Genomic DNA, 24302 nt, shown 5'->3' on the forward strand with positions numbered 1-24302 from the left:
TGAATTTCTTTGGAGAAGTGTCTGTTCAGCTCCTCTGCCTATTTTTTTAATTGGGTTATTTGCTTTTTGTTTGTTGAGGTGCATGAGCTCTTCGTATGTTTTGTATGTTAACCCCTTGTCAGATATGTCTTTTACAAACATATTCTCCCATACTGTAGGATGTCTTTTTGTTCTACAGATGGTGTCTTTTGCTTTACAGAAACTTTTTAGTTTGATATAGTCCCACTTGTTCATTTTTGCTTTTGTTACCCTTGCCTGAATAATCTCCTCTTTTAAAGCCACCACACGTTCTAAAAATATCTGGAACCCTCCAAGTCTAGTTTATCAAAATTTATGTTTGTTAAATTTCATACCCTCTTTTTTGATAAACATAAACATTTATTATCCTTTTAAAATCTAATTTAAAATTTACTATAAGTCCACATGGTGACTAAAAACACAAGTGAAGGAAAAGAAATTTCCAGAATGGTGGGTTAAGGACTTCTGAAAATTTGTTCCAATGTAAAAACAAAAAGAACACTGGTAAAAATTGTCAAAATCAACTTTTTTGAAATGGTAAATTAACCAGAGCTTGCAATGATCTGCAGAATATTTTTTCAGGAAAAACATCTGAATCCCAGAAAGAACAGTGAGCTTTGTAGTGTTTCAACTTTCCATAATCCAATTTTCTCCTCTGCCTTCTGTGATACCTTTGAAAGCTAACAGGTATTGAAACTATGATGGTTGTAAAACCCAGCAAGCCTAGAGCCACTGGACAGGCAAGAAGGGGTTTGGAAATCTTCCCCAAATTCCATCTGCAGAGAACTATCACTACTTGACCTGTCTGTAAGCTCCCTGAAAAGATCCTTTCTCAGGGCTTTAATTTATTTCACCTGAGAGCTTGCAATATACGAAGAGCTCTATCCCCAGGAAATTTGTTGAAAGCAATCAGTGGAAATTCTTTAAAATCACACACATAGAGCCTCTTGGAAAAGGCTTAGAGGCTTACTGTTTCAAGACATTTGAGGAAATCTCTGTCCAATAATTAGCTAACTACTAATACACACAAGCAGAGTCTTCAGGAACCACACATGCCAAGGCATAGAGACTTTAGAGAATTAGCCCAGTGAAGTCACTAAACAAACAGCATCAGCAACAACAAAAGAAGCAAATCCTGGGAAGGGGGAAACTGATTTTTCAGAATTGTATTATTTAACATGTCCACTTTTCAACAAAAAGTTCTGAGACAGGCAAAGAAACACAAAAGTATGGCCCATACAGGAGGAAGCAAAAGGAGGCAATAGAAACTGCTCTTGAGGAAGCCCAGACATTGGATTTAATAGACACAAACTTTAAATTAGTTGTTAAAAATAGGTACAAAGAACAGAAGGAAACCATATCTAAAGAACTAAAGTAAAGTATGAGAACAAAATCTCACCAAATACAGAATATCAATAGAAAGAAATTATAAAAAAAGAATCAAGTAGAAATTATGTAGTTGAAAAGTACAATAACTGAGTAAAAAATTCCCAAGTGGGGTACAAGTGAAGATTTTAACTGGCAGAATAAAAAAGTAGCAAACTTGAAAGTGGGTCAATTTAAATGATCTAGTACAGGGAACAGAAAGAAAAAGGTGAAATGAATTAACATAACCTCAGAGATCTGTAGGACCCCATCAAGCATATGCTTAATGTTGATGGGCACACAATATATGAAAATGTAATAATTTATATGATCATATTAACACAAAAGAGTGGGGAGGATGAAGAGCTATATAGAAGTAATGTTTTTTTATATGATGGAAATTAAGTTGGCATTAATCCAAACTATATTTTTATAGATTATGTTAATAGTAATCCCTAAAACAGCAAAAAATATATAAAAAAACTAAAAAATACAGTGTAAGACATGTAAGGGAGTGAAATGGTACACTAGAAAGCATATACTTAACACAAAAGAGCAGTGGTTGAGGAATAGAGAAATAAAGACATAAGTCATATAGAAAACAAATAAAATGGTGGATGTATATCACACTTTACCAGCAATTATATTAAATGTAAATGGATTAAACATTCCAGTTAAAAGGCAGAAATTTGCAGAATGGATTATGAAAACACGGTCCAATTATGTGCACTTTACAAGAAACCTACTTTAGATTCAATGACACAAATAGGTTGAAAGTTAAAAGGTGGAAAAAGACAATGACCCCTGACATCGGCCCCTTTGAGGTATTTTTAGTTTAATTATTGAAATGAAATTTAATGGAAAAATTTTAAATGAAAATTTGAAAGACAGAGTAGTATAGTGAACCTCTATGTCTTTGATGACTTCCTTGCTTTCTGGCATGACAAGAGTTCCCAGCCTCATTTTGTGCACTTTCTGCCGCATGCCTGCAATCAACCATTTCTCCAAGAAGCCCTCGTTCCTTTCATTTGCTGGTTGTTAAATTTTCAAATTAGTGCTCATTGTCTAGCAGGCTTTCATATATTATATGATAAAAGTATGCTGGAAGGAACAAAGTTTACAAGTCGGGTTCTTCACTTCAGGTTCTTAAATTTTCCTTGTGCTTAGCACAGAAGTCCCTAGACAGCAGGGAAAATATTGACGTTATATGTTAACAAACATCCAAGGGCTGATTTATTTATTAAAATGTATCTGTCCAATTGGTCTTCTTTTTCTTAGTGAGACACAGTCTGGGTGATTCCATGAGATTTCAGTCTGTTCTCTGGGATGTCTATCATGAATTAGTTCACGCACAAAATTAATTCTAACTTTTAAAACTGTCTCTTTCAAGAAGAACCACATTTGAGTGAGGAAAAAAGCTGCCTCTTGGGTTCTTTTGATCCACAGCCTGGGTTAAGAACTGTACATGTCTCCTAGTCATATCCATGATCATTATCTCAGGCACCATCTCTATGCACACTTTCTGTTTTCCACCCAAGCTCCTCGCCTAACATGGGAGCCTGCTAAATATCTCCACGTGGATGTCCCGCAGGCATCTCAAGTGTAACATGTCCCAAACTGAAGGCATCTGTTTCCCTTCTCACACTTGTTCTTCCTCTGTTTCAGTGAATGAGACTTACTGTATGTCAGACACTGTTTTAAAATCGTGGTGATACAGTAATTCATAGGGTAGACAAGGTCTCTCTGCTCTTTTGGAGTTTGGGGATATAGATACTTAACAAATAAGCAGAAACATGAATAAGTAAGGAAACTATTAACTAGAAAGAAGTATTATGTGGGGAAATAAAGTAGGGTAGTACAATATATGATTACCAGTTTGAAAAAATCAGGTCAGACTTTTCTAAAGAGATGACATTTAACTGACATCTGAAGGATGGTAATAGTTAATAAAGCAAAGTTGTTGCTGAAGAGTTCTTCTAATTATAAGGAACAATACATGCAAAACCCCTGAGGTAGAAAAGAATTTGTTCTCTTCCAGGTACAGGAATATGTCTGTGGGTACAGTGTAGTGAGCAAAGGGTAGAGTGGTCAATGGGTTGGAAAGAGAGAGAGAGACCAGATCCTACAGGCCCTAAAAGGAGTTTGTATTTTATTCTAAATGCAATTGGAAGTCATCAGAGGGTATTAAACAGGGAAGTGATACAACCAGTTTATAGTTTAAAATAATCACTTTGGATGCTGTGTGAACCAAAGGTGAATGAGTTTACCATGAAACCAGTGGGTCCCTTCAAAGGGCCTATGGAAAGCCCTTGTAATATGTTCCCACAGTCATACGCTTTTATAATACTTGCAGAAGTAAGATATTTTTGACAACAATTAGTTACAGCTGCCATCTTTTTCTATTGTTTCCCTTCCATCCTATGTCCCCAGTTGTTGGTCACTGGCCTTAGACTGGCTGTGGGAATTTTTGAGATCCAGCTACTGGACAGTTGATGGAAATGTGTTGAGCTAGGGTTTAGTGAGATATTATTTATGAAATTCAAAATAATTTCTCTGTGTAATTAAGTTATTGATAATGGTGGAATGTCTCCAGGAATATTCCTACTGCCCTGTCTACCCAAAGTGCAAGGCCAGAGGTGGGGCTGCAATAACCAATGTGCCTGTGGTGGCCTGGCACACAGAGAATGGGATTACCAGAGGGGAAACGCGATTTGAAATATAGTCAGAAGCCAGTCAATAAAAAGTTCTTCCATTTACCAGACTTGTTAGATTTTGTGTGGCAGATTTGGTTCTTATCAATGCCTAATTGAAGCATAAGTTCTGGCCTGACAGGAATAAAATCTTTCCATAAAAGTCAACTGATGTCAGTAAAATTCACTGACTTCAATAAGAACTGTGAGTCTTCCCAGTGGTCTTGATGATGAACAATAATTCCATTCAATATTGTTTAATGAAAAACATATTTTCCCCAAGTTATCCCAATAGTATTTACAGAGCATCAAACATGGTATAAAATGGATATTAAAATGGTTAAATAAAGCAGTTATGAGATCCTCATCAGCCTATCCCAAGGCTTTTGTTTTGCTTATAAACTCTTTCCAACAAAACAGACTGAATTAATATATTAATTCATGAAGACTCCACAAAGAACCAGCAGGCTAAGTTTACTTGGAATACTTGAGAGTCAAATGAAAATACACTAAATCAGTGTTTTGGAGAACAGATAAGAAAAGACATTCAGTAATTTTTTGAATTGCTTAAAAAAAAAGAATAGTTGTAGCTATTAAATTTTTAAGTGAAAGAGGTTTTCTCTTCAGAGGTTCCAAAGAAAAGTGGTATTCTTCAAAAAACAAATTTCATGGGAACATTGAAACAAATTGACAAATTTGATTGATTAGAAAAAGAACAAAATTAAAAATGTGACTTATTTATCCAAACTTTTATAAGAATTGATGGAATCAATGAGGAAATGATATAAGAAATTAAGTTAATTAATCAGACACCAAAGTTACTGTCTCATTTTTGTATATTCTACATTGTATGCGACAAATACCAATCAGTAGGTGATTATTGGGCATTATTGTTGTGCATATTCTTTGAGAAAACACCAAAATTTGATGAGTGAAAGTATCTTAGTTGTTAGTTTCAACATGGAATCTGAAACCACATGAGGGAACTTTCTGTGTTTTTATGAATGAAAACTCCATTGGTATATCCTCACTTTGAATGGACTTTATAGCTCTGCATTTTAACAACATCATGCATTGATCATTTGAAAAATATTGCTTCACTGAGTTATGCAGATCTTCCAATATTGACATATTTCAAGATACAATATAAAAACATCTCATTCATCACTAAAACCATTGAATGTTACCAGGAAAGTATTTACATTTTGGAAAGTTATCAAGCTCATGGTGGCCGATATAAGTCTTCTAAAATTCTAATTTTTACTTGAAATCTTGAATTTTATAATTGGCAAAAAATGCTGTCAGTTATTTTCCTTGAAGTGACAGGCTCAATTTGTTAATTTTAGAGAAAATGTCTGCCAAGAACTCAAGTCTGAATAACCAGTTTGTCAGTGATTCTTTGAAGTAAAAATGGTGTTTTATGAAAACAGTTGCTTTCAAATTGTGTGTCTTTGGGGCAGTTATGCTTCAGCATGCAGCAGATGTGTGTTATACATACTTTCCATTTTGTCATCCCAAATATTAAAAAACCATATACTCAAGAGTAAATTTTTATAACAATAATTTTCACTGCTCCATCAGATACATAAGTGCAACTAGCATTTGGTAGTGACAAGCACAATGACTACTAGTACCATTTGGTACCACTTCCTAGTTTCTTAGGGTGGCTGTAACAAATTATTATGAGTTTGGTTATTTAAGACACACTTATTTTCTTGCAATTCTGCAGGTTAGAAGTTAGAAAATCAGTTTCAATGCAGTGAAATGAAGGTGTTGGTAGGGCTACGCCACCTCCAGAGGCTCTAGGGGAGAATTCATTTCCTTGCTTTGACCAGCTGCTAGTACTGCATTCCTCATTCCTTGGCTCATGGTCCTTTCCCCCATATTTAAATCCAGCAGTACAGCTTATTGTTGTAGTTGTTACATTGCCGCCTTCTGTCCAAATCTCCCTCTGTCTCTCTTGTGACTATTGCAGATGTTCATCAAGAGGACTTGATTGTCTAGGAATTTACCCTAAGAATGCAGGAGCCCAGTTTGAAAAAGACAGATGCACCCCTATATTTATCAGCACTATTTACAATAGCCAAGAAATGGAAGTAACCTAAGTGTCCATCAGCAGATGAATGGATAAAGAAGAGGTGGTACATATATACAGGAATATTATTCAGCCACAAGAAGAAAACAAATCCTATCATTTGCAACAACATGGATGGAGCTAGAGGGTATTATGCTCAGTGAAATAAGCCAGGCAGAAAAAGACAAGTATCATATGCTTTCACTCATCTGTGGAGTGTAAGAACAAAGAAAGAACTGAAGGAACAAAACAGCAGCAGACTCAAAGAACCCAAAAATGGACTAACAGTTACCAAAGGGAAAGGGACTGGGGAGGATGGGTGGGAAGGGGGGGATAAGGGGAAATAAGGGGGCATTACGATTAGCACACATAATGTAGGGGGTGGGCACGGGGAAGGCTGTACAACACAGAGAAGACAAGTAGTGATTCTATAGCATCTTACTACACTGATGGACAGTGACTGTAATGGGGTATGTGGGGGGGACTTGGTGATGGGGGGAGTCTAGTGAATATAATGTTCCTCATGTAATTGTAGATTAATGATACCAGAAAAAAAGAGGACATGATTGTCAGTTGACTCACACACTGGATGTAGGCAATAGGAGGCCCCTTACCCTCTCCACTGTCCTTGGGACGTATGCTCCACCCACTATTCCCACACTAGGAGCTGTTTGAATGATGTAACCTTGAGAGAGGAAGGTATGAAGACCATCTGGACAGTATACGTGACTGAGCCCAGGAAAGGCCTCTATATAGATTTGTAAGATTTTGGTGGGGGAGGAGTGTGGAGATCCACTCCTCTTGCACCTGTTCCAAATAAGCCTTGTACGTATGCTCCCTTGCTCATTAAACCTGCTGCATACCAGTGTGGGGTGTCCTGCCTCTTTCTTTGGTCTCTCCTTGCCCTGTGAGTATGGAGGCCAGTTTGGGAACCAAAAGTCACCATCCGAAAGAAACCCCAAAATTGATTTGGATATAAAGACTGATGATGCCACACAGACACCAAGAGAGTATGAAAAACTTTCTTATTTACGTGACTGAGGCTTTGCTGGTGAGAGCAGAGTGAACCTCCCAAGCAGGTCTGAAAATGATTTGAGAGAGCAAGGAAAGGAGACTAGGTTCAGTTTTGTGATTTGTTGTGGTTAGGCCTGGGCCCAGGGTGAGAGTTCCTGTGCACAGGCAGGGGCTTACGTGGTCTGTCCCTCCCACTAGTGCCAAAGAAGGGAGCACCCAGGCTTGCCTAGCTTGCCAGATGTAGGGCAGGAGGAGGAAGAGAAAGGGGGCAAGCTTAAAAGCTATCAGCAATCAGACATTAGAAAACAGGAGTCCGACTCCTCATAGTTTGCTGTTACAAGGATGCTTGTCATTACATCGAGGGCCCATGATAATCTCTCCATCTCAAGGTCTTTAACTTTATATATATATATATATATATATATATATATATATATATATGTATTTTTTTTTGCCATATAAAGTAACATTAACAAATTCCAAGGGATTAAGAACTGGGTATGTTTGCAAGCTGTTACTTAGACCACTGCAACAACCCATTAGGGCAAATAGCAACATTGTACAAAAGACAAGTAATTTCTTAGGGTTATGAAAACAGTTTCCATGCGTGACTTAAAAGGACCTCAGGGACCCCCCCACATCCATGGGTCATACTTTAACTGAAGCTCTCCGGTATATAGATAGCAGTGGAAATACTGAGTTTGTAGGGATGAACATCTTCAATTTTATTTTATATTGTCAAAGTGTTCTCCCTAATGATTGTAGCAATTCACATTCCCACAATCAAGGTATCAGGGTTCTTGTTTTCCTACATCCTCACCAACACCTAATGTTATCAGATTTTTTTTGCCAATATGACAGATGTGACAAAAAACTTATTCTTGTTTTACTTTGTAGTTCTCTGATTTTAGATGAGGTTGTACAATATTCCTTTCTCCACCTGTTTTTCTATTGTGTTGTCTTTTTCTTAGTGTTTTACTGAGCTTTTCATATATTCTAGATACAAATGTATTAATAAATACTATAATATAAACATGTAATACAAATATTTTTACTTGTCTGTGGCTCATATTATAATTTTTTAATGGTGGCTTTTTTCATATGGAAGTTTTAAATTTAAATATAATCAAACATCAACTTTTCCCTCTACAGTTTGTGCCTTTAGTGTTGAATTTAATAAATCCTCTCTATGTCTCCTGGAGGCTGTTATATTTGTTTCTGAAAAGTTTTATAACACCCTCCCTTTAGAACTTTAAACCATTGGAATTTATTTTGTGTATATGGTGTGAGGTGTAGTTTTCTAATTTTCCCTTTTTCAACCTAGAAAGACACTTACCCAGCACAAATTTTTGAGTAATCTGTTTTTTATTCACCACTGAAGTGTAATCCCATCTCTTCTATATGTCAAGTTCCTATATATACATGAGACTGTTTCCTGACTTGTTAATCTGTTCCAGTCGTCTGTTTCCTGTAGCCACTATGGAAAACAATATGGAGGCTTCTCAAAAAGTTAAAAGTACCATATGACCCAGTAATTTACCCACAGAAAACAAGAACACTAATCCAAGAAGATACATGCACCCTTATCTTTATTGCAGCACTATTTATAATAGCCAAGATATGGAAGTGCCCAACAATAGAAGAATGGATAAAGAAGAAGTGGTGCAAAAAATTCTCAATGATAATATAAGTTGGCTATGGGGTTAATAGTACAGCGTGGAGAATATAGGCAATGATTTTGTAACACCTTTCTACGTTGACAAATGGTAACTACACTAGTGGGGGCAAGGATTTAATAATATGGATAACTGTTGATATATACTTGAAACTTGTATATATATATATATATATATATATATATATATACACTGTGTTATATACTTGAAACTAGTATAAGGTTTTATATTAACAATACTTCAATAGATGAATGGATAAAAAAGATGTGGTGCCTTTATATAAGGTAATAATACTCAGTCATAAAAAGAATGAAATATTGCCATTTACAAAACATGGATGGGACTAGAGGGTATTATGCTAAGTGAAGTAAGGCAGACCAAGAAAGATATCCTATGATTTGACTTACATATGGAATCTAAAAAAGAAAACAAATGAACAAATGAAACAGAAAGACTCATAAGCAAGGAGAACAAATTGGTGGTTGCCATTGGGGAGGGGGGTGGGGGAATGGGCAGAAGAGATGAAAGGGATGAAGAAGTACGGATTTCCAATCATAAAATAAATAAGTTACGGTGATGACACAGCATTGTAATAACTTTGTATGGTGACAGATGGTAACTACATTTACCATGGTGAGCATTTCATTATGTATATAATTGTTGAATCACTATGTTGTACACCTGAAACTAATATAATGTTGTATGTTAACTATATTTCAATTAAAAATTGTTTTAAAAATAACATATACTATTCCTTGTAAGTCTTAAAGTATGGTAGTGTAAGACTCCTTGTTCTTATCCAAGATTATTGTGTCTTTTATTCTTTATTTGTCATTTATTCTTATTTCTAGTTGAAATTTTGATTGGAATTGCAATGAATTAGAAAGTCAAATTGAATAGGTCAACTAGGCAAGTCAATTGACATCTATATATAATTTCCGTGAATGAATATAACAGACATTTATCTAGGTTTTCCTTTTTATATCCTTCAAAAGAGTTTATCATCTTCATAAAGATCTTATGTAACTTACATTACTGCTAAATAATACAGGGTTTTGAAATTTATGGTGAATGAACTTTTAAAAAAGTTTAAAAATTAAATTTGCTTTTTAAAATTGGTTGCTACTAATGAATAAGAACATTTGCTAAACCCTCTTAGTTTTATAGTTTTTAGTTTTTTGTGAATTTTTTAGTAAGTTATTTTGTCTACAAACAGTGATGATATTGCCTCTTCTTTCCCAATTCTAACAGATATTAGTTATTTCCTTGTCTTACTGCTTTGTCTATGACCTCCAATACAATGATAAATAGTAGTGGTGATAAGATACCTTTGGCAACGTTATCCTTGCCTTCATCCTAACTTTAATGAGAATGCTTCTAAAATTTCACAATGATCTTTCATATAGGTGTTTGGGAGAGACTCATTTTCATATTTAAGTTCCCTTCTATTCCTGTTCCAAGTAGTGCCCGTACTCTAAGTCCTAAGTCTACTCAGTTCCAGTTGCTATCAAACTATCTCTGTCATATATTATATTTCTTGGGCCTCTGGAGATCACTGGTTTGCATAGATATAATAATAGACAAGACTTTAAAGTATGAGTTAGTGTCAGTATTGCTAGTGGCTGAAAGAGAGGTTTTTGAGTTACATTACCTGGATTTGAATCCAACTCTGTCATTTACTAGCTGGACAAGTCAACTAACCTTTTAAGCCTCAGATTCCTCATCTGCATAGGGGGAATGAAAATAGTATGTACTTTAGATTCATTCACTGAATAAATATTTATTGCCTCAGTCATGTTCAAAGCATGGGGACATACCAGTGAATAAAACAGTAAAAATCATGCCCTCTTGGAGTTTATAAAGTTGTAGTGAGGATTAAAGGAGATAATGATGTATTCCCAGTGTTTGGCACAGTGCCTGCCACATACTAAATTCTCATTAATTGTTACTTATTGCTGTTATCATGGTTGTGATAACTCAGAAGATACTACAATGTGTAGATTTGCTTATTTATTCAATAAATATTTATTTTGCAACCACATCACACTAGGTACTTTGCTAAGAACTAGGGTTAAAGAATTTGGGTGAACTGCCTCCTCTTGGCCTAAGTTTCAACAAATCAAAACATTAAAGGTGCTGCCTCAGAAGAAAATTGAGGATTTTCCTTTTTGTTTGGAAGCATTTGTGACCTCATCTGGCACTTGAAGCAGATTTTGTTTTTAATTGTTTAAAGTGTTTATTATTGAAATTCTCAAGTATTTTCAAATATAGAGAATAATGTAATGAGCATGCATGTGCCTATTGTTGAGCTTCAGCAATTGTTAGTGCATTTGTCACCCTTGTTTCATATAGATCGCCATCTACTGTGCTCCATTATTTTGAAGCAGCTCCTAGACATCATTATCATTTCCTCTGTAACTGTTCCAGTGTGTAGAAGCAGTTGTCTTAAGTCATGTGCAACGTTGCTATGACGCTCATTATTCCCAGCCTGTTTCCCATATAGAAGGGACAGTCTTCCAGATCGGGAAAACTGAGATGGGCTTAGGAAAATGAGCAATGAATGGGCTCATTTTCCAGGAGGTGGTTCTGTACTAGGTAAAATAGGAGTCAAACCCAGAGCTTTTGATGACTTTCTGGAAAGCAGAATTCTAGCAAATGAACAAATATGAAACATTTTAATTTCCATCACAAGGGGAAATTTAAAAAGGTCTTGCCAATGATATGGACATAGAATTTTGTTTTGTTTTTTTAAAAGAAATTTAATTTAGAAGAAGACATTGTATTTCAGTGGATGGTGATGTCTTCATGCTATCTCAACTTCATTTATGTGGTTTAAAACAAAGAATAGAAGTTCACTGTCCCACATTTGCCTTTCCGCCCTTCCTTCAGTCACCCTGAAAACTCAAAGGGTAAGTGGCTAATTCAGTTAGTGCAGAAGCATCAAACTTTTTATGTAAAGGGCTAGATTGTAAATACTGTACGCTCTGTGGGTTGAAAGGTCTCTGTCACAGCACTCAACTTGGAACACAAAAGCATCCATAGAATCTATAAATAAATGGGTATGCCTAAGTTCCAGTAAAACTTTTTATATGGATACTGAATTTGAATTTCAAATCGTTTTCATGAGTCACAAAACGTCCTTCTGATACCAGTTCAGTCATTTAAAACTGTACAAGCCACTCTTAGCTCATAGACCATACTAATACAGGTGATAGCTAGATGCGTCTGGAACAGGTGGTTGTCAAGAACGTGTGATTCTAGCTCTTCACTGACAGCTTTTTACCTGCAACTGCTAATCAGATGTTAAGTGGATGGGATTGAAGTCCTCCTCTGTTGTATGGTCTCATCCACGCTGTGGAGTAGTATGGAGGACGCTAATGGCTTAGATAAGCCTTTCCTTGGTAACAGGGAGGCTTGCAAGAAACGGAGCTTATGTGTTTACTTGAAGAGCTCCTGTTCTGAAACACTTGGGAATCTGATTGGTTTAGGGAAACTGGAAGCTTTCCAGAAGGGTACAGCTAATTGGTGCCTTCAAAGGGTAATGCAGATGTGTGAAGGCCTGAGAGGTATGAATCTGGAGAAAGAATATGTAGAAATGAACTTCTTCCAGTCCAGGCTAATGAGATGAGGTAGGGCCCAGGGAGCATTAGTGCAGGTTGATTAGGGCATGCTTCAAGCACACAAGAGAGATACCGGAAAGATTTATAATGCAAGGATTCAAAACAATGTACTGCAAAAGGAGAGAGAAAACATTGTGTGGGTCAGTGTTTCTCACAATGTGGTCCTTGAATCATTTACAAAAGAACTGTCTGGGTTATTTGTTAAAAATACTGAGTTTTTTTCAGGCCCCACTAAGACCTTTTGAATCAAGACCAGTGTGGGGCCCTGAAATCTGCAAACTTAACAGGCTCTCCTAATGTTTCCAATGTTTGAGAAGCACTGGTGTAAGCAGAACTGTAGCTCTACATGGAGGATGATCAAGATGACAGTGTAATTTGAAATAAAAGTGTCCCTTCCCTTAGTAAAAAAGAGTTTCTTCCTGAGAAACTGTGTGTTTATAGAGGTTTTCTAAATTTACATTTATTGTACTTGCAGTGGTGGGACTCATTACTTAAAAGAAGCCACAGGTTTGGACTTCCACAGAGTGAATGTTAATGAAATTCAACTGATATCTTAAAATGTTTGCGGGATCTAATCTGTCATAATATTAGCTAGCTCTCTAAAACAAAATGCAAGCATTTAAAAATATTCACTTTTATACTAATTTCTCTGCTCCTTTAGCATTTTTGCCTTTCACAAAAACGTTTTGTGTCAATTTTAAGCTTAGAAAAATAGAATGAATGAGGTTTAATTAGTTTTGACAACCATGATAACATGCTTGTTATGATTATATAAATGAGATTTTTGTGGTTTCCATATCTGTTGCATCTCGTGTTCAAACAAAGATCTCACACTGGAGCAGAAATATGCTGATTAGATGAATGACATTAAGTACAAAATTGTATTGTTCTGGGCACATTTGAATTTTATACAAAGAACAGGCTCAGTCTGATTATCCCCATCTCTGATTGCTTTGTCATTCACAGTTTTGATAAGTGGTTTAATCATTTAATGAATTGATAATTTGCTATTGAGTCAACAAAACATCAAATTGCAAACCTTATGAAAATCTGAAGACTAGTTGGATTCTCATCCACTGCATTATCTAATAGTGTATATATAACTGTTCTAATTTTTTCTACTGTCCTTAATCACTTCCACTTGATTTGATAAGGCCCTTGAAGGCTCTCTGTAAGATTTTCATTTTGACAGGATGATGATAAAACATGGCACACTGAGAATTACAGAACTCCAATCGAGGAGAATAATGGCCTTATAGTGTGGAAACGTAGAGTCCCTATTTAGAAAATCAAATTGGTGGGTAAATGAAAGGCAGTCCCAGCTTATTTCCAAATTACCTGTTCAGTGAGGTCCGTGTCAATCCACAATGTTTTCAGTGTAAAGGAGTCCAGAAGAGTATATAATTTCAGAGTTGAGGATTGTTAAAAATGGAAGGAATGTAGGATTTCTCACTCGATTGTCTAAAAGGGCAATTAACATAAATGAATGATGTGCAGCAAAGTGCAAAGGGGGATTCCTTCTCATTGACTGTGGAAATGTGGGCTCAGTGTTTGTAAATATTCTGATATTTCAAGAGATGCCAACATCTTGTTTCCTTTTGTCATCCTCCTGCTGAGTAGCTTCTGGGACCTGCGACCCCTCTGCTCAGTCACAACTGACTGGACCGAAGACAGATGCCTGTCTTTGAGGGATGCTGGCCATCCATAGGCTGGAGCCAACGTTTGTGGCCCAGGCTTAAGATGAACAGGGAAAGATTATTCCCTTAGGAAGTCTGATTCATGACACAAAGGAAATTTACCACTTGGTAGCCGAACACAAATACGTAGACACAGAATAGAGTCAAGTCATGTTAATTGCAGAGCCCTTGACACAAGGTCACATGCTTCTGCAACTGAGGCACTCAAGAGTGGCTTAGAATATCAACCCACCCAGCACCATACAGGTCCCCATACTAAGTAAGATATTTTAACAGTGATCTAAGACCAAAGGAAATGGATATTCTGTATTCAGAAATGTGTATGTGCAGGGCTAGGTTAACTGGGGACACTTGTACTTTTCTTTCAGAGCTGTTGTAAGAATTAAATAAGAATATGTGAAAGGTCTAGGTTAGTACCTGACACATAGTAGGCACTTTGTGCTACCTTCCTGGCTGCCTTCCTCTCTGTCACTGCACTACCCATGCATTTGTATCTACAGTTGGCCTCCACCAAGAGCAGGATGCCAGGATCTGTGACTCAGGCCAATGATGAATAAAGAGTTTTTCCTGCTGTTATTTCCTGCTATTAGACAGCTGTTACCTGAAAGGCCCCCATCTATAACCCATATTTTTCCAGACTCAGGTCTTGAGGGGAATTGGTAAAAAATCCTAGCCCCTGACCTTAGTTGCCTGGATATCTGTCAGGATTTACTTGAGAAACAGAAGCCTAAGACTGTATATCAATGATACTATAAAAAAAAGAAATAAGTCACTCTAGGTATTTTCAGTAGGAAGTGATTTCATAAAGAAATTAGGATATTTTTTTAAATCCTTGGGAGGGTTGGAAACATGGGCTCTAGACTGGGTCTATGAGAATGGCTTCCAGAATCTTAGAGAACTGATTACCATTTGGCTACTACCTCTGATCCTACTACTGGAATGCTCAGTTCAAGAGCACAGCACCATGCCTATGGCCCAGGGAACAGAAGCTGGAATCAGGAAATGCCTCTGTCACTGAAATACTGCGTTTGGACACCCAGGAAGCTGGAGACTAGATGCTTGTACTGTGCTGTAAAACATTCTCATGATTATCAGGGTAAAGGAGCCCCAAAGGGCAGAGAAGGTGGTCTCAGCTTCCAAATCTCATGTAAGTTCACAAAATTGGTGGAAGCTGCCTCATACCCAGAACTCTAGCTGTAAAAGAGTCTGTGAAGTGCAGTTCTCAGTTTTCCAGTCTTTGTAGTACAGAAGGCACACTAGAGAGCAGTGGGAATAAAGGATGAGTGAGCCAGTCCCTGGTATCTGAAACGCTGTCCTGCCATATTACTGAGTGAAGGCTCTCAGGATCCCCCTGCACTGGGCTGCCACCCGGTACCATCTAAACTCTAAATGACGGTAGAACTTGATTATGTTGCTAATTCTGATTTAAAAAATTTGTCATTTTATGCCCATCCTTTACCTGTCCCCAGTACACTAAGGTTATTTTCTGCAGGAGTGGGGTTGGGTAGGGGAGGGATGTAGGAATGACTATGTGATCATCTGGGACTTTCTCAGTTAAGTGTAAGGTCTCCTGGGTACAGTAACTTAATGGACTTTTGTGTTTCTTGAGACAGTGGAGACCAACAGAAAAATATGGCTTTTTGTTAGCTTTGCAATACATCGACCCTGCATTTTATGTGATTTACGTTTTTGGATCCTACTTATAGTTTTTAAAAAACTGTACTATACTTGCTTCTTAGTTTTGTTTTCATGGTAGAAGTCTTTGATGTACTCTGGGGTTTGAGATAGCATCTTTAGTGCATTCAAGGGGCCAAGGGGATAGGAATTATTATGCCGGATATAAGATGATTGTCTCTGGAAGGACTGTACTGCAAGCCCACACCCTTAATGATATAATGCCTCGCTAAAGAAGTATGTATCAGTCAAAGTCCAAGCTAGAAATAGTTGGCACAATTTGAGTAATTTGAGAAGAGTTTAATAAAGATATGGGCAGATTTAGAGGAATTAGCAAAGGATGTCAGGATTTAGGGCTAGCAGCAGTGAAGGAATTACTGCATCTGATGTCTAAAGGGGCAAGAAGAAGACCCTGTGAGTGGCTACCAAGATTTGAAAAGGGTAGCTATAATGAAAGGTCCTCTTGATAGGAGATACTGCCTTTATTAGGTCCCAAGGGAAGAGAGCTGGGGAAATAAATACTCTCCCACCATCCTCCAAAATCCTACAGTTACTCCCCATTGTCTGAACCCAAGCAGAAGCCAGAAAACAAGAGAGCTCATTTATTTTATTTTATTTTATTTTATTTTACTCTTTATTAAGATATTATTGATGTACACTCTTATGAAGGTTTCACATGAAAACCAATGTGGATACTGCATTCACCCATATTATCGAGTCTCCTCCCATACCCCATTGCAGTCACTGTCCATCAGTGTAGTAAGATGCCAGAGTCACTACTTGTCTTCTCTAATCTACACTGTCTTCCCCATGATCCCCCCCCACACCATGTGTGCCAATCATAATACCCCTCAATTCCCTTCTCCCACCCTCCCCCCCCACCCTCCCTTCCCCCCACCCCCGCCTTGGCAACTGCTAGTCCCTTTTTGGAGTCTGTGAGTCTCCTGCTGTTTTGTTCCTTCAGTTTTCCTTCATTGTTATACTCCACAAATGAGGGAAATCATTTAATACTTGTCTTTCTCCGCCTGGCTTATTTCACTGAACATAATATCCTCCAGCTCTGTCCATGTTGTTGCTAATGGTAGGATTTGTTTCTTTCTTATGGCTGAAGAGTATTCCATTGTGTATATGTACCACCTCTTCTTTAACCATCCATCTGCTGATGGACACTTAGGTTGCTTCCATATCTTGGCTATTGTAAATAGTGCTGCAATAAACATAGGAGTGCATATGTCTTTTTGGATCTGAGAACTTGTATTCTTTGGGTAAATTCCAAGGAGTGGGAGTCCCGGGTCAAACGGTTTTTCTATTTTTAGATTCTGAGGAACCTCCATATTGCTTTCTACAATGGTTGAACAAGCTTACTTTCCCACCAGCAGTGCAGGGGGTTCCCCTTTTTCCGCATCCTCACCAGCATTTGTTGTTCTTAGTCTTTTCAATGCTGGCCATCCTAACTGGTGTGAAGTGATAGCTCATTGTGTTTTTTATTTGCATTTCCCTGATAATTAGTGATGTGGAACATCTTTTCATGTGCCTGTTGGCCATCAGAATTTCTTCTTTGGAGAAGTGTCTGTTCATATCCTCCGCCCATTTTTTTTTTTTGTAAACTCAAGAAAGATTTATTAAAAAATACAAAACCATATCAAACTGATTTGAGTGACCACCCTGGGGAAACTGTAGCTCCAGTGTTTGTCTTTATCTGATATCAAATGATAAAAAAATTTCATTGTGCACAAATGAAATCTGCTTGTTGAATTTCTCACTAGTATTTTATTTTAACAACAGCAGCAAAAACAAATGCCTTGAAAATGTTAGCGATTATTTAAATTGCTGGTGTATTTGTCCTTATGTTTGTAACCAATTTCCCTAAAAATTTTAAAGCTGTTGAGGGCATAATCAAAGAGTGGTAAAATAATGTTTCAAATGAATTTACATTTTTGGGCTAGTTGGGGGTTGTCCAAATATTTGACATTCAATTTAGAAGTTAGAAAGTAAGATTTCTTTCTTTGCCTTCAGAGTAAAGCAAGTAATTGCTACAAGTAAGGGGACTAGTAATTTGGTTCGAGTAAATTAAAAATCTTACTTTATCATCTACAAATGTGCTTTCATGAAAATCTATTTGAAATAATTCCTTGTTTACTGTGAGTGGTTGTTTTTTGTTTATTTCAGGAGTCTCCACTCAATTTCATCTATAAAAAATTAAAATGTGAGCATACGCTCTCAATGTGTTTGGTTCTTTGTCACTTGCATGTTATATATATTAGTATTATAAACATTGCACAACACATAATGTTTCCAGTATTTTCTTTCTGCACAATAGTGAACCTTCTTACAGCCTCTAAGTCTACACATCCTACTTGGGAGAGACTGTTCTACAGAAGTAATAAAATGACGGAATAAATGCTTTACTTTTTCTTCATTGTTAGGTCAGTTCCTTTCCCTTAACATGAAAAGATGAGCAAAAGGATTGCTTTTTTTCAAGTTAACCTCCGCCCATTTTTTAATAGGGTTGTTTGCCTTTTGGGTGTTGAGGCATGTGAGTTCTTTATATATTTTGGATGTTACTCCCTTGTCAGATATGTCATTTACATATATATTCTCCCATACTGTAGGATGCCTTTTTGTTCGGTTGATGGTGTCCTTTGCTGTACAGAAGCTTTTTAGCTTGATGTAGTCCCATTTATTCATTTTTGCTTTTGTTTCCCTTGCCCAAGAAGATGCATTCAGGAAAGAGTTGCTCATGTTTATATTCAAGAGATTTTGGCCTCTGTTTTCTTTTAAGAGTTTTATGGTTTCATGACTTACATTCAGATCTTTGATTGATTTCAAGTTTACTTTTGTGTATGAGGTTAGACAATAATCCGGTTTCATTCTCGTACATGTAGCCATCCAGTTTTGCCAAGACCAGCTGTTGAAAAGGCTGCCACTTCCCCATTGTATATCCATGGCTCCTTTATCATATATTGATTGACCATATATGCTTAGGTTTATACTTGAGCTCTCTAGCCTGTCCTATTAGTCTATGGGTCTGTTCTTGTGCCAGTACCAAATTGTCTTGATTACTGTGGCTTTGTAGTAGAGCTTGAAGTCGGGAAGTGTAATCCCCCAGCTTCATTCTTCCTTCTCAGGATTGCTTTGGCTATTTGGGGTCTCTTGTGGTTCCATATGAATTTTAGAATTATTTGCTCTAGTTTGTTGTAGAATGCTGTTGGTATTTTGATAGGGATTGCATTGAATCTGTGGATTGCTTTAGGCAGGATGGCCATTTTGATAATATTAATTCTTCCTATACATGAGCATGGGATATGTTTCCATTTATTGGTGTCTTCTTTAATTTCTCTCATGAGGGTCTTACAGTTTTCAGAGTATATGTCTTTCATTTCTTTGGTTAGGTTTATTCCTAGGTATTTTATTCTTTTTGATGCAATTGTGAATGGAATTGTTTTCCTGATTTCTCTCTCTGCTAGTTCATTGTTAGTGTATAGGAATGCCACAGATTTCTGTGTATTAATTTTGTATCCTGCAACTTTGCTGAATTCAGATATTAGATCTAGTAGTTTTGGAGTGGATTCTTTAGGGTTTTTTATGTACAATATCATGTCATCTTCAAGCGTCGACAGTTTAACTTCTTCCTTACCAATCTGGATGCCTTTTATTTCTTTGTGTTGTCTGATTGCCATTGCTAGGACTTCCAGAAATTGTTGAATAAAAGTGGGGAGAGTGCGCATCCTTGTCTTTTTCCCGATTTTAAAAGAAAAGCTTTCAGCTTCTCGCTGTTCAGTATGATGCTGGCTGTGGGCTTGTCATATATGGCCTTTATTATGTTGAGGTACTTGCCCTCTATACCCATTTGGAGAGTTTTTATCATTAATGGATATTGAATTTTGTCAAATGCTTTTTCAGCATCTATGGAGATGATCATGTGGTTTTTGTCCTCCTTTTTGCTGATGTGGTGGATGATGTTGATGGATTTTTGAATATTTTACCATTCTTGCATCTCTGGAATAAATCCTACTTGATCATGATGGATAATCTTTTTGAGTATTTTTGAATTCAGTTTGCTCATATTTTGTTGAGTATTTTTGCATCTGTGTTCATCAGGGATATTGGTCTGCAATTTTCTTTTCTTTTTTTTGTGGTATCTTTGCCTGGTTTTGGTATTAGAGTGATGCTGGCCTCATAGAATGAGTTTGAGAGTATTCCCTCCTCTTCTACTTTTTGGAAAACTTTAAGGAGAATGGGTATTAGGTCTTCACTAAATGTTTGATAAAGTTCAGCAGTGAAACCATCTGGTCCAGGAATTTTGTTCTTAACTAGTTTTTTGATTACCAATTCAATTTCGTTGCTGGTAATTGGTCTGTTCAGATTTTCTGTTTCTTCCTGGGTCAGACTTGGAAGGTTGTATTTTTCTAGAAAGTTGTCCATTTCTTCTAGGTTATCCAGTTTGTTAGCATATAATTCTTCATAGTATTCTCTCATAATTCTTTGTATTTCTGTGGTGTCCATAGTGATTTTTCCTTTCTTATTTCTGATTCTGTTTATGTGTGTAGACTCTCTTTTTTTCTTAATAAGTCTGGCTAGGGGTTTATCTCTTTTCTTTATTTTCTCAAAGAACCAGCTCCTGCTTTCATTGATTCTATTGTTTTATTCTTCTCAATTTTATTTATTTCTGCTCTAATCTTTATTATGTCCCTCCTTCTACTGCACCTCATTTCTTCTTCTTCTTCTAGTTTCATTAATTGTGAGTTTAGACTGTTCATATGGGATTGTTTTTCTTTTCTGAGGTAGGCCTATATTGCAGTATATTTCCCTCTTAGCACGGACTTCACTGTGTCCCACAGATTTTGCAGTGTTGAGTTATTGTTGTCATTTGTCTCCATATACTGCTTGATCTCTGTTTTTATTTGGTCATTGATCCATTGATTATTTAGGAGCATGTTGTGAAGCCTCCATGTGTTTGTGGGATTTTTCATTTTCTTTGTGTAATTTATTTCTAGTTTCATACCTTTGTGGGCTGAGAAACTGGTTGGTAAAATTTCAATCTTTTTGAATTTACTGAGGCTCTTTTTGTGGCCTAATGTATGATCTATTCTTGAAAATGTTCCATGTGCACTTGAGAAGAATGTGTATCATGTTGGTTTTGGATGGAGTGTTCTGCAGATTTCCTTTAGGTCCATCTGTTCTATTGTGTTGTTCAGTGCCTCTTTCTCCTTACTTATTTTCTGTCTGGTTGATGTGTCATTTGGAGTGAATGGTGTGTTGAAGTCTCATAAAATGAATGCATTGCATTCTATTTCCCCCTTTTATTCTGTTAGTATTTGTTTCACATACATAGGTGCTCTTGTGTTGGGTGCATAGATATTTATAATGGTTATATCCTGTTGTTGGACTGAGCCCTTTATCATTATGTAATGCCCTTCTTTGTCTCTTGTTACTTTCTTTGTTTTGAGGTCTATTTTGTCTAATACAAGTACTGCAACTCCTGCTTTTTTCTCCCTATTAGTTGCATGAAATATCTTTTCCCATCCCTTCACTTTTAATCTGTATATATCTTTGGGTTTGAAGTGAGTCTCTTGTAGGCAGCATATAGATGGGTCTTGTTTTTTCATCCATTCTATTTCTCTGTGTCTTTTGATTGGTGCACTCAGACCATTTTCATTTAGGGTGATTATCGATAGGTACGTAGTTACTGCCATTGCAGACTTTAGATTCATGGTTACCAAAGGTTCAAGGGTAATTCCCTTACTATCTGTCTAATTTAACTTACTGAGTATGCTATTACAAACACAACCTAAAGGTTCTTTTCTTTTTTCCTCCTTTTTCTTCCTCCTCTATTCTTTACGTAGTAGGTATCATTTTCTGTACTCTTTGTCTATCCTTTGACTGACTTTGGGGGTAGTTGATTTGATTTTGCATCTGCTTAGTAGTTAATTGTTCTACTGTCTTTGATGTGGTTTTATTACCTGTAGTGACAGCTGTTTAGCCTTAGGAACACTTCATCTATAGCAGTCCCTCCAAATACACTATAGAGATGGTTTGTGGGAGGTTTTTTGATCCTCAGCTTTTGCTTATCTGGAAATTGTTTAATCCCTCTTTCAAATTTAAATAGTAATCTTGCCGAATAGAGTATTCTTGGTTCAAGGCCCTTCTGTTTCATTGCATTAAGTATATCATGTCACTCCTTTCTGGCCTGTAAGGTTTCTGCAGAAGTCTGATGATAGCCTGATGGGTTTTCCTTTGTATGTGATCTCTTTTCTCTCTCTAGCTGCTTTTAATAGTCTGTCCTTATCCTTGATCTTTGCCATTTTAATTATTATATGTCTTTGTGTTGTCTTCCTTGGGTCCCTTGTATTGGGAGATCTATGCACCTCCATGGCCTGAGAGACTATCTCCTTCCCCAGACTGGGGAAGTTTTCAGCAATTACATCCTCAAAGACACTTTCTATCCCTTTTTCTCTCTCTTCTTCTGGTACCCTTATAATGCGAATATTGTTCCATTTGGATTAGTCACTGAGTTCTCTCAATATTCTTTCATTCTTAGAGATCCTTTTTTCTCTCTGTGCCTTAGCTTCTTTGTATTCCTCTTCTCTGATTTCTATTCCATTTACCGTCTCTTCTACTACATCTAATCTGCTTTTAAATCCCTCCATTTTATGTTTAATTTCAGATATGGAATTTCTCAATGATTTAATCTCTGTCTTAAATTCATCCCTGAGTCCTTGAATATTTTTCTGTACATCCATGAGCATGTTTATGATTTTTAGTTTGAACTCTTTTTCTGGAAGATTGATGAGTTCAGTTTCAATTGGCCCTTTTTCTGGTGTTTGTGGGATTTTGGTCTGAACCAGGTTCCTTTGATGTTTCATATTTGTATGTGGCGCCCTCTAGTGCCCAGAAGCTCTACTCTCTGGAACTGCTCAGCCCCTGGAGTGATGTTGGGGGTTGCAGGGGAGCAGCGCTGGTGCCTCGGGGGAGGAAAGAGCTGTTTCCTACTTCTCGGCTGCTGTGCCTGTCTCCACTGTCAGAACCTGTGCGCTGAGCACACAGGTGTAAGCCTCTATGCTTTGTGTTTGTAGCTGCCTCAGGTGGGGCCTCCCTCTGGCTGGCCTGATGCCAGGGCAGGGACTGCTGTTTTGCAAGCCAGTGCCTGCAGTCCAGGAGGAAGGCGCAGCAGGCTGCATATCATGGCAGGGGGCCTTGGAGCTGAGTAACCAGCCAGGAGGATGGAGCACCTGAAGCTCCTGAAAGTTCCCAACCTGCAGGGCAGAGTGTGCCTGGACAATTTTGTCCACTTCTCCTTTCTCCTGAGCAGCAAGCTCTGTGCAATACTTGTCCCTTCAGCCACCCTCTTGCTGTTAGGAAGTCTCTCAGACTGCCCGCCTTTCTTTTTTCCTGAGCAGCCGGATGTGGATCCCTGTCTTCCACAAATGGATGGAATCTCAGTCTCTCCAAGTATTCTGCCTGTCTTAGTTTTCCAATGCCATTAATTTCCAGAGCACCATGAATGTAGGTTTGTGCTCTCAAAACATATCTCCAGGGCTGGGTGTTCAGCAGTCCTAGGCTTCCAACCTCTCCCCACTCTGTTTCTCTTCCTCCTGCTGGTGAGCTGGGGTGGGGGAAGGGCTTGGGTCCCACTGGATCAAGGCTTTGGTACATCACCCTGTTTCCTGAGGTCTTCTCTTTTTTCTAGGTATATGCAGTCTGGTGCAGCCTTGTTTCCTGTTGCTCTTTTAGGATTAGTTGTATTAACTGTATTTCCATATTATATATGGTTTTGGAGGAATTCTCTGTCTTGCCTCTCACACCACCTCTCTGTTTGAGAGCTCATTTATTAAATCCACACAGGGCAGCTTCCTGAGGTCATAAAACATGGTAGAGAAGGTTGGAGGTGGATTATATGGTCAAATGGAAGATATCAGGATGGTAACCACTGTCTGACTGGGCTTCATGGAAATGACACAGCCCAAGAGATCCACATTCTCCTCTTTGCTCCTAAATTACAACTTTGAGAAGGCTCACTCTTCTCGTGCCTATGCCTACATATGTGAGCATGTAAGTATGTATGTGTACATACCTACTGTGTATATTCTTCTGTGAAATGTTCAACTGCTGCAAGTGAAAGAAGTGGATCAGTGGAACAGAATAAAAAGCCTAGAAACAGACACTATCATAAATCAATGCATAATAATTGAAGGTGGCAAACAAAAGTTAAGGAGAAACTATTATTTCTTCCAATTCATAACTGTAGCCCCATTATCCAATAAGGTTATAGCCTGACCTCACACTTCACCTATGTAAATTCCAGATGAATTAATTAAATGTAAATAAGAAAACAAGAGACCCAGAGGAAAAAAGCAATATAAGTGTAATTTAGGAGGAGGGAAGGCCTTTTAAAGACAGAAACCATAAAAGAAAATAGGTTTGAATATATAAAAATCAAACTTCTATATGCCAAAGAAATAGAAAGACAATGA

This window comes from Manis javanica, chromosome X (assembly GCF_040802235.1).
Source record: "Manis javanica isolate MJ-LG chromosome X, MJ_LKY, whole genome shotgun sequence".
Lineage (NCBI taxonomy): Eukaryota > Metazoa > Chordata > Mammalia > Pholidota > Manidae > Manis > Manis javanica.